General features: G+C 39.6%; 1 protein-coding gene across 3 annotated transcripts in view; it reads right to left on the minus strand.

Annotated features, from left to right (window-relative positions):
• The window catches only part of Aff3 (AF4/FMR2 family member 3), a 478,613-nt gene that overhangs the window by 414,853 nt on the left and 39,160 nt on the right, over window positions 1–24,600 (minus strand). The window lies entirely within an intron of this gene.

Here is a 24,600-nt window from a genome sequence, read left to right on the forward strand (position 1 = left end):
TTTTAGTTGAAGACTATCTACCCCGTATTACTGAACTCTTGAGGCTTGCTAGTCTAGAGACCACTTGATCCAAGTTTCCAATTTTAGCTAAGAGGAAAAGAAGAACCCGAGAGGTTCAAGGAATGCCAAAAACAACCAGTTAGTGGTGGTTGTGCTGGCCTTCACACCCAACTTCCTAAATTTCTATCTCTTGCTTTTATAGCCAAGGACCCTCCCCTGCAAAAGGCACATTCTTCCTTAAAGCCAGTTCCCTTGATAAATTTTCCTTTGAAATAAATGTTTCAATTAGTAAAGTAGGCATAGTTTCCACGTTCTAACTAGGAAATAGAGTAGTCTAGCCGGCAAATACATGCCAAGTCAAAAGGGCTCAATCAGTTCCTATCCCAACATTAGTTTGTGGGCTTCAGCCTGTATCACCAAAGATTCAAATCTTGAAGCTTGGCAAAATTATGCTCATGCTAAACACAGAAGATATTCTAAGTCAATGCAAAGTTTTGGCAATTTCTAGGAATTCTATCTAAAACACAACAGACATCTCCAACTCAAACGTTTAGGAGGATTTTTGTTCTTCTGAACCCAAACTCACTAGTTAAGAGCTCTAAGCAAGAGCTGGAGATAACCTGAAAGACCATTACTTCAATCCTTTGTTCAGTCATCAAATTCTCTCCACAAGGATGTCTCTCTTTGCCCTGGATTTGACTCAGAAACACAAGTTCACAATGTCTCAGAGGCTTTCTGTTCCTGGCCAGGGCATGGAGGCATGCTTTTAATTTCATCAGTGCCATGATTGATGATACAGGGAATAGGCTCATTTGGCTGCAGAGTGAACTAAATTAAATCGATTTGTAAACATCTCTGAGTCAAAGAATAAAAAAAATCAAATACGGAATAATATTCTGTCAAATAGAATTAAGTTTTATTTATAGGAAAACATAGCTGTCCCTTGATATTTTCAGGAAAATTACTACAGGACCCCCTCTGAAAAAAATCTGTAGATGTCCACCAAGTGCCTATGTGAAATGGCACAGTAAGTTGCACACATCCTCCTGTAGTTCAACTCATCTCTAAATGTCTTACAGTACCTAACGCAATGTTAATATTACGTCAGTTATTAAATTGCATTGTTTAGTGACAAGAAAAGAGTTGTCACATGTTTCTTCCAATTTTCCCAATACTTTTATCTGCAGTTTATTGAATCTCTGGACGCACAACACATGGTTATGAAAGGCAAATTGAATATTTAACCTACAAAAGGAAACAAACTAGAAACTACCAAAAGACTTTAAGACTGCCAGCTAGGTTGAGAACTTGACAACTAGGTTGTGAACTCCTCGAGGAAAGACACTCCCCCTCTTGCTGGCATACTTAGTCTAGCCACAGTTACATAAAAAGAGCTGTGTAAGCACATCCAAGCTCTGCAAAACACTTAAAATGAGGTTATCTGTAGAAAATGTCTGCAATACCAACTACAATTTATTCCCCGACTTTCAAGAGGCTCCCCGCTTCCTCGGTATCAAAATACTTGCGAATGTTAATCAAATGTCTCTCAATGGTCTAGCTTACCATAACAGGGTTGGCACCTTGGCTTTAAACTCATTTTCCAGTCTGATGGTTGCCCCTGCTGTATCTAAACTAAGCTCAGATCTAGAGGCAGGCGAGGACCTGGTCTCTGGGATGTCAAGACAAGCCCAGCTGGGTAAGAGGGGGAAAGAACACCACTGAAGTGACTACCTCCAAGAGAACAGGTTCTCCTGACACTCCAGTCTTATGTTTGCCCAAACTCCCACCAGCCTACACTCCTCTCCCACCTGAACCAGAAATGTTTGTCCCCTGTCCAACCCACATGCAGGATCCATGAGCAAAAGAGTAAGAAAAGCTTAGATTAGGAACACAAGGCATCCAGGGTTGACTATGCACAGAGCCATTAGGGAGAGGAGAAAATTGCTTTGCTCTGTTGAAGTCTCAATGTTAGGCACTTCCTTGTGTGAACTGAGAGAATCCCTTCCCTGAATTCCACACAACTTTATGCACAAGCAAAAAGAAAAGGAGGTTCAAATGAGACTCACTGGCCAGAAGTAGGCTTGAATTTCACTACTCAATGATCAATAGCTCTTAGGAGACAGCCTCAGCAAAGGGGGGAAACTAGTAGGATCTCACAGAATGTTGTTGTGTTTGTTTTGGGCTTGGGTTTTGCTTGTTTTTGTGTGTTTTGTTTTCAGGCACAGTCTTGATAAGTAGCTCAAGCTAGTCTCCAACTCTTCATCCTCCTGGCTCTGCCAGTATTGGGATTATTTATTTTCTTAAAGTTATTCTAAAGATAGAAATTCCCAGATTTAGTAATATTTCATATCAATACCCTAGAAAGCTTTTTAAGAGAGTTTGCCAGATCACATAAACCTTTCTAGATGTGTGTGCACGCGCGGGCGTCTGTCCTGAGGCTTGCACTCAGGGCCTGAGTGCTGTCCCTGAGCTTTTGTGCTTCTGAGCCACACTTCCACTCTGGCTTTTTAATGGCTAATTGGAGCTAAGAATCTCATAGACTTTCCTGTCTGGGGTTGGCTTCAAACTGCAATCTTCAGATCTCAGCTTCCTGAGCAGTTAGGATTATAGGCATGAGTAATAGTCACCTTAGCTGGATTTGTCTTAGTACTAATTGCAAATTATGAGATCTTCTCATCAAAAATAATTCAGACCCTTCTAAATATGTCTGGAAAAGTTGAGTAGGAGACAGGAATGAATGAATGGATGAACATCTGAATAAAAAGAGTACCCCTGTTTCAATATGCCTGAATTATCTAACTTTTGCAAGAAATGAAATTGGAAACTCCGAACCAATGACAGCCCCATAGTGTTTCTGGATGCTAAACATACACAAGGTCTGAATTTCCAAAGTCTAAATCAGCTTTATCACACATACTTGGCACAAGAATGTCATCCTGATAAAGCCTCCTGTCTGGCCACACTTAACTGCATGCCCTCAATACATTCTATCTTCCATCTAACAGCTGGAGGAGACAAATCACCTCTGCACTCTTTCTATCAAGACAAACTCTCCGAAAGGGTCCTTGATTCTACCATTGTACAAAAAAGTGCACTGCTGTCAGTTACATTAAAGCTGTTGTGGTACATGTGAATAACTATTAAAAAAAAAAAAGGAAAAATTTTAAAACTAAGTTTCAGAACTAAAAGACACATATGAAGACGCTATTTGGGCATGATTTTATTGTTGAACAGTGACCTTCAAGATGACTATAATTAATACTTAAGAAGCCCTCCGGATAGAGTATGACATACGTTTTTATCAAGTTGCTTGCTCTCAATGTTGGTCTCATAAAGCATGCATCTGATTTTCTGAAACCTTACATAAAACACTGGTCCCCTCGATTTTAAACAGAGAAGAACTTTTTCTTTTGGCAGTTGTGTCTCAACGTGACAAAGCCTGTGACTAGCTCATGTGCAAGTAAGGCAAATCTAAAACACCTGACTTCCCACCATAGCATGAGAAAATGATAGAGAAATGTGCCCTGCAGGCGCTTGGGGTTTGCTGCCTGACTTTCCAAACCCCGGCAGGCAGGCATCGTGTCTATGCTGTGGATTCCCAGACTAAGGGCTTCATGATCAAGCCTGGCTGACTGGCTTTGCCAAGCATCCTCGCTAGTACACCCTGCCTCCACTACACCTGGAGACACTAACAAAGGCATACAATTCTCAGAGAGTTCTGAGCTCCACCCCAACCTCTGCTCATAATGGAAGCCAGCTGCTGCCAGAGCCGAGGTGAGTGGGGTCATGGATGTCTCTAGAATCTCATCAAAACTGTAGGCTCCTTCCTCAGAAAAGGCAAAAGTGAAAGGAAGAAAGGGAAGTATACCTATGAGTTGAAGGGTTCTCTGACCTCCAGGTTTAGAATCTCTAGATTTATAAGCAAAGAGAAAAAAAGAATAAAACTAATGAGAGAGAAAGGCACAGAGACAGAGGAGAGGAACTGGAGGAAGAAGGGAGGGAAATGTAAACACAAGGAGCAAGTTAAGTCTGAGTTAGGGACCACTGAGAAAGTGCCACTCTTCTCTGAGAGTCAGGTGGTCAAGTTCTGACTCAGGTTCTAACGCCCTGGTGAAAGCCATGAAATCCTGTGGCTTCATACAGAATTCTTCCTTGCTCAGAGTTCTAGCTCTAGTCCACGGGTCACATGAATCTTCCTGACCAAATATTCATTCTCACTAAGCAATTCTACTCTAAATCACTAATATACAACCAGAATGGAAATGGGGGGGGGGCATAAATACTGTAACAGAACTTTACAACAATTGATGTAGTCCCTTATCTGGTCAATAAAACACTCAATGAGCACTGTGTGTATGTGTGTGTGACATGCAGAGTCAATTAACAACAAATGCTACCACTATAAATAGCCAAACACATACTGTGTACTTTATGCCACAAGCCATACTAATAAGCCATACTTCACACACACTAATGGATTTGATCCTCACACTAGTCCATTGTCTTAAGATGCGTTACTATTCTTTTCCATAGTTACATAGCTAGTAAATGGAAGAGTGGGAAACCGAAATGCTAGTCCATGCTCTTAATCATTATTGTGTGATTCCTACCTTCTACACACTCATAGGCCAGAAAAGGCTGTATCTAAAAGTTTGACAGTGAAATGAACACAACTATAAAATATATACAAATCTGAAATTAGACATACTTTTTCATGGAAAGATTATATCTCACATCCCAATATATTGTATATTATAAATAAATGTATTTCCTACCAAGGATTCATATATATATATATATATATATATATATGCTTGATTGCATGTAACAATAATATCTAAAGTTCCACAAAGATGACACTTCTAAGAGAATAAATTTATTTCCAGTGAATAGGTGATAAATGCACCAGTTCAGTAGCATGCCTCTTTATCCAGATATATCTATGAGTATATAGAATATCAACTCCTTTATTACTAAGAAATGCAGTAACAACATACAATTATTAGAATGTCTCAAGACAATTTTAAGATGGCACTGGAGATGATAATAAACTCCAAAAAGTCAGGCATAGTCAAACACAAGGGATTTGAGATTGCAGAATTACTTTAGCATAATAAAGTGCTTTCTTGAGATTTTTAAAGGGACTATCAGAATGTTGTGAGCAGAAACGTGTATACCTCATTTTCAAAACACATGTATAAAATGCCCTGTAGCCCTTCTCTGTCCGGAAGTTATGTGATGTAGAACATTCTGTTCATCCCTTCAGCCATGCCAGTTACTAACGCCGGGATCCCAGACTCAAAGATCCAGCTCTTACCCTCTCTATGTGCAAGACAAGTCACCTCCATGAGCCTCTTTCTTGTTATTTCATGGAGCTCCCTATTCTTGAAAGTCCAAAACCACTAGACATGACTATCAGCATTCCCAAAACCAAAAAGCAAAGCGTGGGACCCCTGACCCAAGAACTTTGGATCCTCAAGTGATTCTGGGCAAACAGCTAGATACAAGCATCCTTGAACTACATCACAGAACTTAGCATTTAGTTACAGGGATCAGTTTACTCTGCTGTAAAACATGGGAGCTGGGCTGTAAAGATGATCTCAAAAGTCCCTTCCAGAAAGAAGTAACAGTCCATGAGTCTCAGCTCTGTAGCTAGTTCATAAACATTGGTTTCTCTCCAGCAAGACTTTATGCTTCTTCAGAGCAGAGGTCACATTTTTCTCTACATTTCCAAGCCAGCACATGCTTGATACATAGTAAGTGCTCAATAAACTTGTGGCTCATGGGTTTGTGTGTCTGGACCGCACTGACAGCCAGTACAGACACTGCTGCAGTCAGGCTACTTGGCAGATCTTGTGCAGATGCTGGATTATGTCTTCTCTTACAGACTTCAAGATGTCAGCACTTGATTTACTGTGAGAAATCAAACTATTTCAAACACAAGGATTCTAAGAAAGTGCAAGTTCTGACTCTGTTTATCTCCTAAAGAACCACAGAAAGTCTTTATAGATAACATCTGGCTTATGAATTTTGAATTTTATTCCCTTATTATCATAAGTACTCACATATTTAATAGAACCTAACAGTGACAAGAATAGGACTACAGTACTTTTTACTGGGATGGTATTTGGATGACCCAGGTAGCAACATTAGTCCATTCAAATTGGCTTGTATCTAATACAAGTTTATTCCATTGAAAAGAGAGCATTCTAGCTGGTCTTCACTTATTTTCCATGGTCAGGCTACTAAATTCTAACCAGGAATTATATTTCTTGGAAAGTCAAGATGCACAGAGTTAAACAACAATACCCTTATATTTGTATAGGACCTCAGTGTTTGAATTATTTTCATACATTATAACATTTAAAACTCTACAACAACCCTTATAGTTAGGAAAGTTGTCCATTATCTATATCTTACAAAAGAGAAAATGAGGTTGTAGAGAAGTTAAAAACTCCTTCATGGTGGGTTTGAACTTAGGTGGCAGGACCTTAAGCTCTATTGAAGACTCCTTGAATAAGTGCAGAAGGGGGAAACATATACTGTCTGGGTCAAACACAAGAGGTTTAAACACAAGAGGTTGTTTAGACCATAGAATTCTGGGTTTTTTAAAACATTAAATATATGAAAAAGGCAGGTGGCAGAGCTTAAGTGCTCTTGCTTCAGTCATTTACTCTTTCCCCATGATTCCTGAAGACATTAGTATTTGTGATCCTGAGTTTGAAAGCTGTAGCTGGGTGCTGGTGGGTGCCTGTCATCCTAGCTACTCAGGAGGCTGAGATCTGAGGATTACCGTTCAAAGCCAGCCCAGGCAGGAAAGTCCATGAAACTCTTATTTCTAATTAACTACCAGAAAACCTGAAGTGGTGCTGTGGCTCAAGTGGAAGAGTGCTAGCCTTGAGCTGAAGAGCTCAGGAACAGCCCCCAGGCCCAGAGTTCAAGCCCCATGACCCACAACAACAACAACAAAAGTTGTATCTATACCCTTATATAAGTAATTATATCTTCCCATCATGTAACATCTTACAGGCATATTCATACACCATAGTTACTTGTTCCTCATAATCCTCTTTACTGATTATGAAACTAAGTGGAAAAAAATGAGGTACTTATACAAGATCAGGATTTATCATCTAAATATATCACATAGGAAAGGTGTAGAAATTCCTTAAGAATATACCAAGTCAAAATTCTTCAGAAAAGCACTGAACTTGAATACTCAAGTAGGCATATTTTGAGATTTGATTATTCTTAAAGGACAGTTGTTCAAAATATATAGAGAAATGAAGGTTTCACATTTCCATGAAAAAGTCACACTTTATTTTTCTCTCCAATGTTCAAGAGATTCTGACATCAAAGACAAAACAGAAAGTAAAAAAGTGTTTTTATTAAAAAAAAAAAAAGGAAGTCATTACCTGGACACAGTGGCAGATATTCAGGAGGTAAACATCGGAGGACCATGGTGGTCTAGGCCAGCCACAGGCAAAACTATGAGATCATATTCAAAATTTAACTAGAACAAAAGGACTTGTGGCATGGCTTAAGTGATAAAGGAATTGAGAAGAGAACAAGGAGGAGGTGGAGGAGGAGGGAGAAAGAGGCGGGAGGAGGAGGAAGAAGAGGAGGAGATGAAAAGAAGAACGAGATGACAGCAACATTTAACAAAATACTAGAAAAATGGGTCCAGCAACATATAAAAGGATTATATATCATGACCAAGTGAAACATTGCAGGAATGTAAGGTTGGGGTTCAACATAAAAAAACAGCTAACATATTCAATTATTTTAGTTGAAGAAAGTATAAAATCCACATAATCATCTCAACAGAATCCAAAGAAGCCTATGACTAAACCAAACACCATACTATCAAAATGAAAACACTCAACAGAGAATAGATGGGAACAACATAACCTGAATAGGTACAAACATCATAATCATGAATAACTGGAAGATTTTCTCCTAGGACTAGAATGAGCCAAGGATGAGCATTCTCACCGCTGCTATCCAACATTCTACTAAAGGTTCTAGCTATTTGGCCAGCCTTTCTTTCTTTGACTTGCTGTGTTTCTAGATCTTTACTAAGAAGTGTCCAGCTGTGCCAAGGAGCCCTACTGCTTCCCCTATCCCTCCCTGTAATATTTTTCAGGGTATCAGGCCTTACATTGAGGTCTTTGATCCATTTGGAGTTGATTCTGGTGCAGGGTGATATGTAAGGATCTAACCTCAGTTTTCTGCATGTGGATAGCCAAATCTGCCAGCACCCTTTGATAAAGAGTGTTTTTGGCTCGCTTATCAAAGATTAGGTGGCTATAGGTCGGTAAGATGATTTCTGGGTCTTCAAATCTATTCTATTGGTCCTTAAGCCTTTTCACGTGCCAGTACCAAGTTGTTTTTATAATAGAATTTGTTTTTGTAATAGAATTTCAAGTTTGGTATTGATATTCCTCCTTCTGCTAAGGATTGTTTTTGCTGTTCAGGGTCTTCTATTATTCTATATCAATTTTTGGATTGCTTCTTCTACATCATTTTAAGAATGTTGTTGGCATTTTGATGTATATTGCATTGTATTTGTAGATAGTTTGGGACAGTATTGCCATTTTCAGGATACTAATCCTCCCAATCTAGGAGCATGGGAGGTTTTCCCACTTTTCCGCTGACAGGTTGTTCCTAAGTTTTTAGGATATGTACCAGTAAATTTCACTTTGGGAATTAATTGTCATGTGTGATTGTTATATTTGGACATTACCTAATTTTATGATTTAAAAGGAAATTCCACTTAAGGTAGCTGCTTGTGGGTCACAAAACAAAGTAATTGTGTGATGCTCTGAAATGTAAAACAGAACAAAAAAATTGTATGTAAAGTCAACTAAATCCAATAACAAACAAAATAAAGGTTCTAGCCAGCTCAACTGAGTACCAGAAAGAAATAAAAAGCAACTAGATTAGAAAGGAAAAAGACCATTTTTATTTTATTTTCAGATAATACAATCTTGCATACATAGAGATTCCCAAGGAATGATCACATATACACACACACACACACACGGATCCTAAATGTGAAGGAGAGGCCTAAGTTTCTCCATATGAACGCAAGAAAGAATAAAGTAAAAATTATCAGTAATCCATGACCCCAAGCACACCTAAACAAATTGTCCTTTTAATTCCATTCATCTCAACTTGAAATACAAAATTCAGGATTTACTTGACGTTTTTAAAGTGTTGATGGTTGTTTGCTGGCATGTGCCTACTTCTAGAAAGTGTGGAGGGGGAAAAAAAACCTTTTGTTTATACAGCCAAAGTTAATGATAAGAATTAGAAAAGATTTTGAAGCAATAGAGATCTTCTGCTGGGCCTATTACAGAACAGCTAATCTGTTCAAGTTTTAATTCTCTCTAATGGGTTTTCTTCAAAGTACTTTACAGCAATCAAAATCAGTTCAAAATATTGCATCTTGATGCTCATACAAAGTAGAAAGCAATAACTACATTTTCAATTATTTAGTTTGTATTTTTACTTTGATCCAGTCTTCCAGAGGTTTTTAAACACCATTAAGTACTTCACAGTACTGGTATGGACTCCTTCCTTCCTCAATTACACTGAAATTAAGACGAAGTGGTATCTTATCCCAATAATATTGAGCATACTTCTTAGGTAATATAAACCAAACATACAGAGAAAGAAAAATGGTCCTACTTTTGTCCTACTTTTACAAAAGGTATTCCATTTACGTCTTTCTCAAGGACTTAAAACACAGACTCTACCTGGTTTAAAATTTAAAAAGCAAGCCAGGTACGGGTGGCTCACTCCTATAATCCTAGCTACTCAGGAGGCTGAGATCTGAGGATCACAGTTCAAAGCCAGCCCGGGCAGGAAAGTCCATGAGACTCTTATCTCCAATTAACCACCAGATAACCGGAAGTGGCGCTGTGGCTCAAGTGGTAGAGGGCTAGCCTTGAGCTGAAGAGCTCAGGGACAGCTTCCAGGCCCAGAGTTCAAGCCCCATGACCGACCAAAAAAAAAATTAAAAAGCACAAAATAAGCCAAAGGATGAGAGCTCCTGCAAATGTCCTTCATTCCCTTTATCACACTCTACGCATTCATTCCCATAGGTGGTCAACCATCATTTCCGGCTTTTTTGTAGGTTCACATAGCTTTTTTATTTTTAATTTTCAAAACTCAAAACCAGGGGCTGGGGATATGGCCTAGTGGCAAGAGTGCCTGCCTCGGATACACGAGGCCCTAGGTTCGATTCCCCAGCACCACATATACAGAAAACGGCCAGAAGCGGCGCTGTGGCTCAAGTGGCAGAGTGCTAGCCTTGAGCGGGAAGAAGCCAGGGACAGTGCTCAGGCCCTGAGTCCAAGGCCCAGGACTGGCCAAAAAAAAAAAAAAAAACTCAAAACCAGTCTTATGGTACAAAGCTTGATTAAAAGCAATAGAAACATTTTCATCTATAAGTCAGTTAATTCCCTTCACTTTATGTATGTATTTTATTCTATATCCAATATGTGATTTTTGTCCGTAGTAGGCAAAAGTTCATTAAGAATCAGGTCATATTACCTAAATACACAGTATTCATCTTTGCAAGGTAAAGGTGAATTGTTCCGAATTACTAGATAAACACATATTCTCAAAAACAATTTCCCTAATATTTCATACCTGTCATGAGGAAAACCTTGCGTTTTTGGATAGAAAGATTTTGCCAGCTTCTCTTATCAAGCCTCACCATGGAAATCAAAAGAAGTGATAAATTCCAGAAAAAGAAAAGCCTAGACCAAAAGGCGAAGTTCTATTACAATATAAAAGAATGCTTTATCAGACAGTTCTGCAAGGCCTTTTTGGGATCAGTTTTAATTTAAAATGATAATTAGTCAAAAGAAAAATAAAAGATCCTGCCTGATGTCATAGGTAACGAAATAACTGCTAACCAAGTCTTCACTTCTCTTCCCAGGAGGAGCTGATCCCTGCTGGGTGTTTGTCTTAAGGCTTGCGGCACAGATGGGTTGAGGGAGGGCGGACCCACTCCTTGATATCAGGCTTGTCTGTAGAACTTATTAGACCAGCGAAATGGAACGCATGTGTCATATGCCACATCCCACAGAGGCACCTTCTCCCCTTCACCAACGGTGCCCCGTGGCAGCTGGGCCCAAGGGTAAAGAAGGAGCAAGTGCCATCCATACCTGTCCTTGTAAACCTTGAGACCTGAGAGGTGCTTATACAACTCGACTGAAAAGCACTACGGAATATGAAGTAAAAACCTCTGCATTCAGAGGAAGAAAATATCAGACCATTTCCCATACCTGGCTGTAGTCACTGATATACATGAGCATACTTGCCCATCTTCGAAAAAGATTGTCAGTTTAAAAAATAATAATAAACAGTGAGACAATGACTCACATAAATGCTTCTAAATATCATTAAGCAACAGACTGAATGTAGCCATTAAGTGCAATTGCTATTTAAAACATCCTTAACCATCAGGAAAGGCAAATCAAAGCTACATTAAGATTCATCTCACCCTAGTCAGAATGGCTATCATCAAGAAAACAAATAATAGCAAATGCTGGCCAAGAGGGACATGTCTATAATCCCAGCTATAAGAAAACCGTAAGGTCTGAGGCTGGTCCTGGGCCAAAATTTAAGATTTCTACCAAAAATTAAAGCATAAAAGGGCCAAGGGATGGCTCAAGTGACAGAGTGTTTTTACCTAGTCAGCAGAAAGCCCAGACTTCAAAACCCAATATAGCCAAAAGAACATTAAAAAGTGAAAATCAGGAACCATGCAAAGTGAAAGAAGACTTAATAGTAAACTTAGCATTCTTATAATTTATGCATACTATTTCAACACTTGTAACAATACAGTGACAGTATTATTCCCACGGTACATAGGACACTGAAGATCAGACAGCTAAGATGGCGAAGCCATCATCACATGGGACGTCCCGGCCAAGAGGATTATTTTAATCATCCTTAAATTTTAAATTGTCTTAATCTCAAAGAGGCTTAAAGAAGACATTTATAGTTGTTTTTGTCACCTGTCTTAATATTTCACAGTCCTGTAAGCCAAGAATCTATTAATTTTATTTTCCCCAAGCCTATGGCATAAATTAAGCCTGTTTATTCTTTCCTTGTTGCCAAAGCAACACTTTTATATAGAAACAGGAACTACAACAAGAAGAGAAAATTATCTACATTTTTTAAAACTCATTTTACACATGATTTCAGCTGACTTTGATGAAGAAATTTTAGCCATATTATTGTTGTGCCATCATTACTGTTATTAATAAAGTTACATTTTGATGTTATGGTAGATGTTGGCAAAAGGGCTGGGTATATAGCCCAAGTGCAGCAATGCTTGCCTAGAAGGCAAGAAGCCCCGGGTTCAACCCCAGTTCTACAAGGGAACAAAGTATAGCCTGAAATAACAGTGAATTACAGACAATTCACACACAGAGACGTCTGCTTAATTAGAACCCTCCTAGTCTAAAATATGCAATACTTATACACATCTTACCATATCATTCAAAGTTTAAAAATTCAAAATAAGTGCCAAGTTGTTTTTACCTATAAGCTTCTTTTTTTTTTTTTTTGGCCAGTCCTGGGCCTTGGACTCAGGGCCTGAGCACTGTCCCTGGCTTCTTCCCGCTCAAGGCTAGCACTCTGCCACTTGAGCCACAGCGCCGCTTCTGGCCGTTTTCTGTATATGTGGTGCTGGGGAATCGAATCTAGGGCCTCCTGTATCCGAGGCAGGCACTTGCCACTAGGCTATATCCCCAGCCCCCTATAAGCTTCTTGGACACTGCATGTGTACATGTAAATTTATGCAAGTAAAATGTATGTGAAGTATAATACACGGTACATTTGTATAGTGGGCCCTCAGAACCCACATGATTTAAGAGATGTGCATTACAGGATAGTAATTACATGCAAGGACTCTGGAACCAAACTTCCTGAGTGGAAATCCCAGGCCTGTTACCCTAGCTGAGAAACCTTGTGACTTTGTTTCCTCCCTATAAAATAAGAGAAGAATAAAATATACCTCACAGGATATAAAAGGCAAATGAAATGTAGAGAGCTGATTAATCTTCCCTTCATTTAAGAACTTCAAAACCACACTGTAGATCCAGCCTACTCAGCCTACTACCCTTCCCAATGAGATCCTGCCATTGAATATTATTAGTACGACATCCCAGAGCGCTCAACTGTCAGCCTTTTGTATTTGAAAACAATTTTTTAAAAATCATTTAAGGTATTCCACAATTAGACAAGTTCACTAATTTTTCCTGGTGATGTAGCCTCACCCAATTACTTGAATCAAAACTTTCACAACACTCTCATTATATTAAAGAAAGTATGACAGAGATTTATGCTAAAGTGGCTTACGCAGACTTTTCATTAAGCCATTCTCTCAAAAATAACTTTGAAGCACCTTTCAGTCTCCTTTTACAATCTAAAGCTTTTTCTGTGGCTTCATTTTCTGAACCTTCCATTCCTTGGAGATACTGAGAAAGACAGGCAGCCAGACAGTGAAAGAGATTCATTCACATCTATAGTGCCTGCGTGTTCTCTCATGTTCTTTCTTTCACTCTGGGACTGGCCACACTCTCTTTCCTCTGAGACTTTCTTTCATCAGCTTTCCCTCAAGAGAGAGAACAGAGCTATACTTTCCCACCTCCCATTACTCTTGGACCTTCAAGGATGTGTTACCACTTCAGTTCTAGCCTCCTGTCCTGCCACTCCCTCCTTTGATACTACTGGTACTAGGTACTACTGCTGCTTACGACTTGCTGCTTTATCCCCTTCGCTTTTACTTACAACACTGCCTCTTCTCCCAGCCTGGCTAACTCCAGCTCATCCTTCAAGACTCAAGTCAGTTGCCACTTTACCTAGGAAATCTCTCCTAAAACTGCAGGCTAGGTAGGGTACCCTTTCAGCTACACCATAGGACTTCAGGTAGATTAAAAACTATTTGAAATAATCTATCTAGACTAAAGTGCAAACACATGGCTGGAAATGTGATCGGTTCACACTTCTGTGTCTGGGTCAATAAATAGGTGTTCATCTCAACCTGGAAACCTGGAAGTTCAGAGGAAGAGAGCTGTAATGAGCATCCCAAAGCCTCTTACACAGTATATTGTGTTAGGTTATTGTACACAATGTTTTAGTGTTATAAAATATTACTTTCCGCCTGATGAGAGACAAGACGAAGGGAGAGAATAGAATCAATTTTTGTTACTAATTACCTAAATATTAGAAATCAAATTCCCATACTTCCCTTCAGACCATAGATATTTAATCTGGGAACTTGTTAATCCAAGCCTTGGCATTTTAATTCAAGCAGGGTGGTAGTAGCAGGGTAGATGATAAAGTTCAGTACCTCTCACATCAAAAAATAAGTCTGTTCATTCTAAAGAATTAAATTCTATTTTAAAAAAAACTAAAAGAAGTCATCAGCAAAGCTTAATTCTCAAAGAAAGCTGTCCCATGTTCTGGGAAAGAAATATCTTCCATGAAAATAAGAAATAGAAGTATCTCCATGCTGTGGTTGGGTTCGGCAGTTCTGCATGCAGCTCTGAACTGGGCTCCCAAAGATGTCACAGGTAGGCATTATGGTGCACTGCTGTCATCTGAGCCCGGGCAACACAGGCCAGGCCAAAAGCTTCATTCTTGAGCCACAAAGGTAGAGATGCAAAGGGTCTACTGTAGTAAAGTATTAACCTTCTGGAGAAGACCATCGCATTTGAATGTCAGTTGGAACAGAGTGGCAGTCCATCTCTGTGAAGGCTGTAGTCTATTTCCTCAGGGGACAGACAGCTTGGATATTTTGCTTCAGATGAATCCCCACTTCCAGCACCCAACAGGACAGGTGAAGAATGAGAAAGGGCACTGAAGAAAATAGAAGGATCAAAGCTCTGGGGCTCTGCAGGAAGGAGCAATGAAGGTTTACCTGCCACAAGACTCTCTTCACCTAACTGCAGGGTCTGTAACCCAGATACTTGCCTCTCAGCCTGAGGTCAAGTCCTCCAGCTCCACCAGCACCTTCCATTTTAGCAATTCCAGAAATGGCACTGACAGGCTCACTGCCCTGGGACATGGCTGATGGAGAAAGATGTGAATGGGGGTCATGTTGACAGCTGTCTTCTCAGACAAGGCAGAAATCCCAAGAAGAAGCCTGAATGATGCCATTTAAGTGCAGAACAGAGATGATCATTCTTAGCTGCGTTTTGTTCTGTATGTCTAAAAGTCCTTTTTTCAAAAAAGTTACCTCAATCACCTATTTATATGAAGGCAGCAAATAAATCGTGTTGTCTTTGGTGTAAAAGAAAAGGCATAAATTCCATGACTGCAGTACAAACCAAAGTATTAACAAACACTTGTACAATTTACTATGGGCCTGACCTGTGTCAGGCAGGTCTCTCTCTTTCTCTTCCCCACCATGCAAAGGAAGTTCAATTAGTAGAAAATAATGCTGCATGCTACAAGGAGCAGTTAAATGTGATTAGTTTGACAACATACTGCACCATGATGTTCAGGTCAATATGGCAGCCACTAAGAGCACAACTAAGAACTACGGCGGGGCCAAGACACAAAACCTCCACCTTCTCTAGCTTACATGTGATTAAAGCTGCAAGATTCCAACTTGTATTCTTCAAATTACAGCCTCCTTATCAAATCAAAAATACCTGCAGTGATTTAAATCCCAAATTGGTTTTCTCCTGTTTGGTAAGTCTTGCAAGCTCTCAGAAAAAGGAAATGCATGCATGTGTATGGGGTCATTAGGAAAATAAAGCCCAATAAACTTCCCTCCAATCTATAGAACATCCAAGTCCCTTCTAGTCGATTGCACCGTATTTTATCGGTCATGCATACACATATTTTTCTAATGAAAGAGGATCAGAAATTAGACACTGAAAATGCAGTGAAGTTTCCCACCTTAAAAAAAAAAAATCAGTCATATGACTGTTGGTGGTGGGGAGGCGGAGAGACAGTAGAGACCAGGTCTGCGAAACAAAAAACTTCTTGTCAAATGGTAGCTCCACAGGTTTGGGTCAGCGACCTTACATTATATATCTAAAACCGAACAACTACTAAACATAAAAAGGTCTAAAATAGACCTCTCAATGGATCACAATAGCTCAACATCTATGTAAGTATGATCATATAAGACAAGGATAAGCAAACGCTATTGTTGACATTATATTTAAAGTTCTAGGTGAATTTCCTTTGGCATACGCCACGTGGCTACTGTATATGATTTTGGTACACTGAGTATTGTATATATGCCTACCTGATCTGGGGAAGGGAAAGAAAAACGAGGGTGTAAGATATCACAAGAAATGTACTCACTGCCCTATTATGTAACTGTACCCCTTTTGCACAACACTTCATCAACAAAATGTAATTAATAAATAAAAAAAATCAAGTCCTGGTATCGGCTGGTGGGGGGCGGGGAGGGTGGTTGGCTATGCTGGGATACCAGGGCAGTGAGTGAGGAAGGTGTTTGAGAACTCCTCTCAGTTCCGCTTGGAGCCTGTGGAGAGCTAGAATTTGTAGACACAGCCACAGGGATTCTGTAAATACTCACCTATGACCCCCAGGACCACCTTCTCCTTAGCTGCCATTCCCTACACTACTACCCTTTTCTCCTAGAGACAGAATGGCCGGGAAAGGATAGGGAGATTCTGTCCCTCGTGGAGTTTGTGAGATTTCCCCACAAATCTGGAGTGTGTTTGTAAGAATACCCTATTGTGCCCAGCATTCACTTCTTTTTTTTTTTTTTTTTTTTTTTTTTTTTTTTTTTTTTTTTTTGGCCAGTCCTGGGCCTTGGACTCAGGGCCTGAGCACTGTCCCTGGCTTCTTCCCACTCAAGGCTAGCACTCTGCCACTTGAGCCACAGCGCCGCTTCTGGCCGTTTTCTGTATATGTGGTGCTGGGGAATCGAACCTAGGGCCTCGTGTATCCGAGGCAGGCACTCTTGCCACTAGGCTATATCCCCAGCCCCCAGCATTCACTTCTGATACAGCAGGAAGACCCAGCCTCAGAAGGACTGACAAGAACAGAAATGCTGTTAAAAAAAAAAAAAAAGTGATTATCCTATTTATTATAAGTTGTGTTTACTCAGGTTTTTATGTTGATTTCCAACTGTAAGCCTACTGAGATACAATTAACCGCCCCCTCACTCATCAGAATTGTATTAGAAAATTTTACAAAAATAAAATGAATACTGCCTCTCAATGTAACCTTCCAGCGTTACAAAACTGCAATGTTATTACACAAAAGTCTCCCCAAACAGGAGAGAGAAAAATGCAGTCTTCTGAAGGAACTTTTTTTTTTTCAAAAGGAATGTTTATATTTTAAGTCCTTGCAACTCAACTTATTAGCACATTCGAAATGTAGAGTCATGGCTCCGCCCCAGGCCTACTAAATGGAAGTGTATATTTTAAGAAGATCCTGAGGTTATCTGGATTGCACGTTAAAGTAATTTCCTGGATGAATGTAAACTATAGCAACCTATGCTCTCAAAACAGCCCTTTTCTTCCTCTCAGTATCTCCTATGAATGTGTGTGTATGCATGTGCACGTGTGATTGTATTTTGCAGTTTGGAAACAAAAATAGAATCGGTGATAATGCACTACGCGAGTTTTGTTGTTTTTTTTTATCTGTCAGGCAGCTAATTAACATTTCAATGAACACTGACAGAAAATTTGTTCTGTCACTTCATAACTCAGGTAAACAGCACAGGTATGACAAGAAAAATTTAACTAAGACTAACAGGTTCATATTACATCCCCATAGGGGATTTCTGAAAACTAATTTCCCGTCCATAAAAAAGGAAAAATAAAATTATGTTCAGCATCAAGTTAAGCACATAACTTTAAAGTAAGTTGCCACATTAGCCCCGTCTCTAAATTGCAGTCATTTTCTGTTTACCTCCACTAACAACGAACCTCTGGGGAGGAATTATGTGAAGAAGTTTAAGGATCCTTCCCGACTTTGCAGAGGGGAAAACACCCAACTGAATACAATTAATGACTTCAGTGCTCTTTGATTCCTGATGTCTCTGAGGGGAACGATCACAGAATTTTGAAATCAGAAGGATTGTTGAAGACAGACCACTGCTGCTGGTCTTCACATATACAAGTGCCTTTGAATAAAACCAGGTAATTGTTAAGTTCTGAGACAGCACACTACCTACAGCACTGTAACATGCTCACACAGTCACTAATCTTACCAACTCAGAACAACTCCCTTCCCTCTCCCCTTCCCTCTCCTCCTGCCCCTCCACACCCCCAGTGAAACAACTTCAAACACCTAAGGGACCCTAGAATGTCCTCAGGTGTTCTTAGATTAAACCCATTTCATTTCTTGGGTGGTGTGGTATCCTCTTACTCTCATCTAACTGTGTATTTTGTTTCTAGTGAAGCGAAATTGTGATTAGCTTGACATAATTTAATGAGACCCATGGTGCCAAATGAAGTCATTTGATGTAATGGTTGGTAATATAATACATTCTCAGTAAAACATCAGAGATTATGTAATGGTTCATATGTCTACATCTGTTAGCAGCACAACCGTAACTAAGGGCATATTCGCTGGATGATGATGCACAACCAAGGAAAACTTCTAATCTCTACGCAAATACATCCCATTGTCAGAGACAGAGCTCTGTACCACATGGATGGCTGACCTAACCCTATGTGGCCTTTCTGAATCTTTCCTCATTTATAAATTATTTTTAAACATTTTTTAAGGAAGCAAAAGCATCTTTAAAAGAACTACATTTGGTGTTCGCACAGCAATTGACACTTTTATTACTTAGCATCACAACCTTATGAAGTAGGCCAGAATAAGTGCTGTCATTTTCTAAGTGATTAAGCCAAGACTGAGAATAGGAAATGAGAAAAGTTGTGAGCTGCCCAGGGCAAATAGAAAGCAAGGTTGAAGCCAGTTGAGTTCAAAATCTTCAATTAAATTTCCAGACAAAAGGGAACTGCCAACACTGAAAATAAGTTTTTATGGATTTCACTTTGAAATAAAACAAAGAAACATTAGGCTATCATTAAATGATAATTAAAATTGTCTTTTATGGTCTTGATTTTGCCACCCAGAGTGTATTCACAAAATGCAACACTATTCCAAGTTAAAAATAAGATTTTTTTTTAAATCTTGATTTCCACATTGAGATATTATTTTTTCTTAGTTTATTATTTTACCCTATATTATGTCAAAGGGCCTCATTCAAGTTGCTAATCCCAAGTATCACTGAATAGACCCATTCTGGCTCATAGAGATGTTATCTCAAAATATATTCTTAGCATATATTCTCATAACCCTCCTACATTTTTATGAAAGAGAATCTGGAACAGGGAAATAAATCATTTCCCACACGTAATATTCATCTTCAATGTCACACAAAGACATCTGGTTAAAACTCATCTAGCACATGCAACAGGCATCCTTCCTGTCATCTTTGACGTCGGTACCCTGAACTAACCAGTCTCCCTGCTGGGCTTTCTTTTAACAAAAGCCCCACAGAGGATTCCAAGCTCCACAGACACCTCAGCCCCCATCCTTTGCTGCCCATGAAAGCCATTTTTTTTTTCTAGAAACAATTTCACCTACGAATCTCCTGAAGCCCCTTCTTATGCTCTGGGCATCCTCCAAGACTTATCAACCGATGAAAACCTCCTCAGTCAATTACAGTCCCTTTTGGCCAATGAGATTGAGGGCAGATGGCAAAAAGCTGCTCTCAACCAACCAGCTCCAGGATACCTGAGCTCAGCACACATGTGCTCTGCTCTCCTTCCCCCCTTTGTGTTCTTCGGATGCACACCTATGAACCACAGGGGATGGCTGTCAAAAGGAACATACTGGCTCTACAGATTTTGGAGGGAAAGGTCTGGTAACATAAGGGCCTAAAGTAGGAGTCCTTTAGCATTTTGACACTATCAAGGACCTGGAAGGCCAAGGGGGCCTAGAGAAAAGCCACTAGACAAGAATCGACTAGTGATTATTTGAAAAGAACCCAAGAGCGTGGACGGGCTGTAGGAAAGCATCTCTATAGAGTCTACACTGGTAGGGTGCTATTTGTCCTCCTCGCCACCAGGGGTACAGTGCACTCACATGCTCCCATACCCCCTCACCCTTGCTTCAGTCACTAAATTGTATCTTCAAACAAATAGCACACTTCATTCTCCCCAAATCTCCAACTGAAGGCTGCCTTAAACATGGATTTTCTTCCTATTTATTTTCCTCCACCCCCTGAAATACTACTCAGGGGGTACTCCAACTGCCACTAGGCCATGAATACTTGACTCTCTCCGCAGATGGGCTGGTGCTCCCCTCCATCGGGTAGCAGCAGCTTTGTACTACAGCTATGTACATGTAGTTTGTTCTCCTGTACGTTCCTAAAGGCACACCCTTGACTCCCCTTAACATTCTCCCGCCCACTGCAGTAAGGTTTTAAACTGCAGGTTTCAACCCTTACATAGGAAATACAAGAAGAAGAAAAAAAATGCAGAAAATATCAAAAGGCACCACATGTGGTAATAAGTGTTATTTGGGGCACACGTAAGTGCACAGAGGATCTAGGTTTTAATGTTAAATTATTTCTTACATTTGATTCATGATACAAAACGTTCAAAAGCCGCTGTCCCCACAGAACCTGTCCTCCAAGAATGCCTAACACTGTGGATGTTGAATTAAATAAATTGATGAATGTGAAATAATCCAGGTATTGGAATATCAAAGTATCCTACTTGAAACAACATAGGCTGTAATGATCATCTGAACCAAAGTGTGTAGATTCTGACATATGTGAAGCTCGGGGGTGAATGATACAAAGGGCCTAAAGTATTATTTCATCATAATAGATTTTTTTTTCTTTCAGATAAGTAAAATGTATTCATATTTAAGATTAAATATACGGGGCTGGGGATATGGCCTAGTGGCAAGAGAGCTTGCCTCGTATACATGAGGCCCTGGGTTCGATTCCCCAGCACCACATATACAGAAAACGGCCAGAAGTGGCGCTGTGGCTCAAGTGGCAGAGTGCTAGCTTTGAGCAAAAAGAAGCCAGGGACAGTGCTCAGGCCGAGTCCAAGCCCCAGGACCGGCCAAAAAAAAAAAAAAAAAAAAAGATTAAATATACCTTGATTTTGGAAAACTTTCCTCATTCAATGAAACTATCTCATGATTACGACATTCTCTATCTTTAAAATACAATAAAAAGACATAGTGCAGGTAATTCCACCATGATTCATTAACGGATCCTTCAGAGATACCAGGAAAGCTCTTGTTCAGCTTCTTCCTTTACCCAAAATGACTATGTCATCTTGATATCCCCATCTCCACAATCTGTAAAACTCCAATTAATCCTCCAGAGTTTAGTTCAAAGGTCACCGCTTCCATGTAACCTTTTATTTTTTTCCTTAAACTCATTGTTCCTCTTTCTCTCCTCTTTCACCCACCCTATTCCCAAGCATGGACCCTTTTCTGAATCTCCAGTGCTGGAAACATCCTTTCATATTTATTTGTACATATGTCTCATTCTCCTACTAGACAACAATATGTATAACTCAGGTTTTGTTCATCCTGTATCACCTACAGCAACAGTAAAAGGTTTTACACTTTAAAGATGGTCGATAAAGATTTGTGAAGTAAATAAATGAAAGCAACAGCTAGCATGCTAATAGGCATGATCCTTGTTTTCAAGGCCCTGAAGAATTGCTTATATGTCTAGCAGCTGGCCCAAAGCCGATGGACCACAGGAGAAAGCAGAAGGCAGCAGAGGAGGCTGGATAGAAGCCTTTCTCCTTTGGATATCTGCCCAGTAAACTTCCTGGACACTCAGCTCTACCAAATGAACCTACAGACCTGGGTACAGAATCTCAAGTTATCCACTATGGCTTCAAAATTGCATTAGAGGTGTTGATTGGGGATGCTCATCTCAATTTTAATGTAAGGCAGAAATGAAAATCTACCTGTACACTAACACTCAAAAAATCATCAGAAAAATAAGACATACAGCAGGTGGTCCTTGAATTATCAGTTGTCTATACTGATTATATTCAATAATACTAAGCTTTATCTTGCTTATACCTCCATAACATTTGAGGAAACATTTTGTGACCACTAGAATAAACAAGACACATTCACAACTAATAAAATGCAATTTGCTTTATTGGATAATGATATCTACCAGTTTTAAAAGGCTAGAGATTTAAGATAAGATTCATTAAGATGTACTTCTCCCTTCAAATAAATGTTTTCCTATTATTAATTATAAGAAGAAACTGACGGTTGTTATTTAGAATTTATATCTCCTTTCATAGGTCAATTCACAATTAACGGGCATAATTTCCTAAATCATAGTATTTTAAGGTCTTTAATTTTAAATCAATATCTTAATTTAAGGTTCTGCCCTTCTTTTTCTTTGATATCTTAACAGATCTTTAACTTCCAGCTCATCAAAGTTCACTCTGTAATTAATTTCAAAAGCACCTTCATAAACTGGGAGGTTCTACTGTATTCCAGAAAATGCACTGGAGCTAAACTCAAGAGAGGCAGGATTTGAAGCTAATTTGTAGTTCAAATATTACTCCTCTATTGTGAGCTGCATGGCCACAGGGAAGGTTTCCTGCTGTCCCCATCTTCAGGTTCCCCATCTGTAAAATGGGACTAATAATTTATCGTGTGTAAGACTGCTGTAGCAAACAAATGGCCTAACACATATGACAGTAAGGCAATAAATAATAGACACATTGTAATACTAGGTCTAATAAACAAAGACACCTAGTAAATACTAAGTACTCCATAAATCTTAAACTATTAAAAAGTCTGCCGTCCCGTGTTTTATAGTTTCAGTCATCTAACAATTTACACTTCCCATTTACTTCTTCATCTTATTCTTCATTTCATCACACCACTTATCACTCCTGAGATCACTATAAGATTCAAATTTTAAAAAACAGTGGATATGAAGATATCAAACACATAGAAAGTACTCCAGTGTTTATTTTTGATCACCTATAAGCTTAAAAGTAAACTATACGCTTAAATTTTTAAATAAATCATTAAAATTGAGTTTGAAACACCAACCCCAAGTTGGCCCATTCCTGAGAAAACATATGGCCCTATGAGAAATGCATACTGAAGGAGCTCAGTTTATCTTTAATTCACCAGAAACATGTATGCTCATTCTATATCTACAAAATGAGAAATACTAAAACCAAACTGTTCTTCTCTATTGTAATCAAGAAAATCTGCAGCCTTTCATAAGCCAAAATCTTATGCACTGATTAAAATCTGATTCTGTGTATGGCAGCTGTTAAAAAAAAAAAAGCTTAATTCTTAAAAAAAAAAAAGTGGAATTTTCTTAACACAAATTTCAAGTCAATTCATCAGCCACTTTCAAACAATGCTAGAGGTAACTCAGCAGTGATTTCAGGGGAGGAAGAAGGGCTCCACAAAATATAGCCGGTAGTCTCAAAATACTACTTATGAAAGTCATTGAAAGGGTTCTATTTGACCAAGCAAGGAGACAAGGCGCATGAAAATACCAAAACAGTAAGTTCTTCCCTTTGTAAAAAAAAAACCAAAAGCAAGAGTCATTTTTAAAGAACATTTGTATCTGGAAACATACTGAATTTGTGCCAGAAACCAACATTTCTAAATGTAAACCTGTAAAATAATAGGTATCTGTAAATGAAAGGCTGAAATAACCCCAGGAGCAGCAACACAGTAATTAGCAACTTTTATAGAGTAATAACATGTTCCATATTCTTTCTACACTGGCTCTTTGAAGTTTCCAATGTAATATATACAAGTTTTATTACATGAAGGCCCATCCTCGCCTGCTTTATAGGCACCAGTATTATGCAGAGCAAGCTATACTTACTCACCACCGGCTCTTTTATAAGAAACTGCTCGATAACGTATTAGCTTTGTGTCTAGTTTATTTGGTTACACCTGTCCTTAGGAAAAATAAAAGTCACTGGAGGCCTAAGTCGCAGAACATATCCACACGTCCACATATCATCTATATGAGTCATCCATCCTAAAGCAGTTTAGTTCTCCAATGGAACAGTGCATATTCATGTGCACGCCACTTGCGGTTTTAGACACATGTGAACTCTTGACTGATTAAAAACAAGCTCAGTCCCACAATACGCGATCACCAGAGGCAGAGCGGAGTGCAGCTCACACGCTTGTTCTAGCAGATGTTCATCCCCCTACACATGAAGCATAACGCAAGTTCCTCCAGGAACATGCAGGCAATCATTTCACCACCTGAGCAGGGCGGGTGGCAACCGTTTGAGGGGCTTGGGGGGGTGGAGGGGGGGGTGGGGCGCGGGGGTAAGGAGAGGAAGGTGAAGTCGTGATGGGGTAAGTAGTGATGGGGTCTGGAAGACAACCTGCAAACTGCAACTGGGATCCAACCGCTTTTACCTGAGGTTTCCCTTGGCTGCGAGGTGAGCGAGGGGACAGAACGGAACCTCGAGTGCACCCCAAGCCGTGGGCCTGGCACGCAGGGGCACCCCGGGGTGCCGGGGTCGGCGGAGGAGGAGGAGGAGGAGGAGCAGGGCGTCCGTGGAGAGG

Source organism: Perognathus longimembris, chromosome 8, assembly GCF_023159225.1.
Source record: "Perognathus longimembris pacificus isolate PPM17 chromosome 8, ASM2315922v1, whole genome shotgun sequence".
NCBI lineage: Eukaryota > Metazoa > Chordata > Mammalia > Rodentia > Heteromyidae > Perognathus > Perognathus longimembris.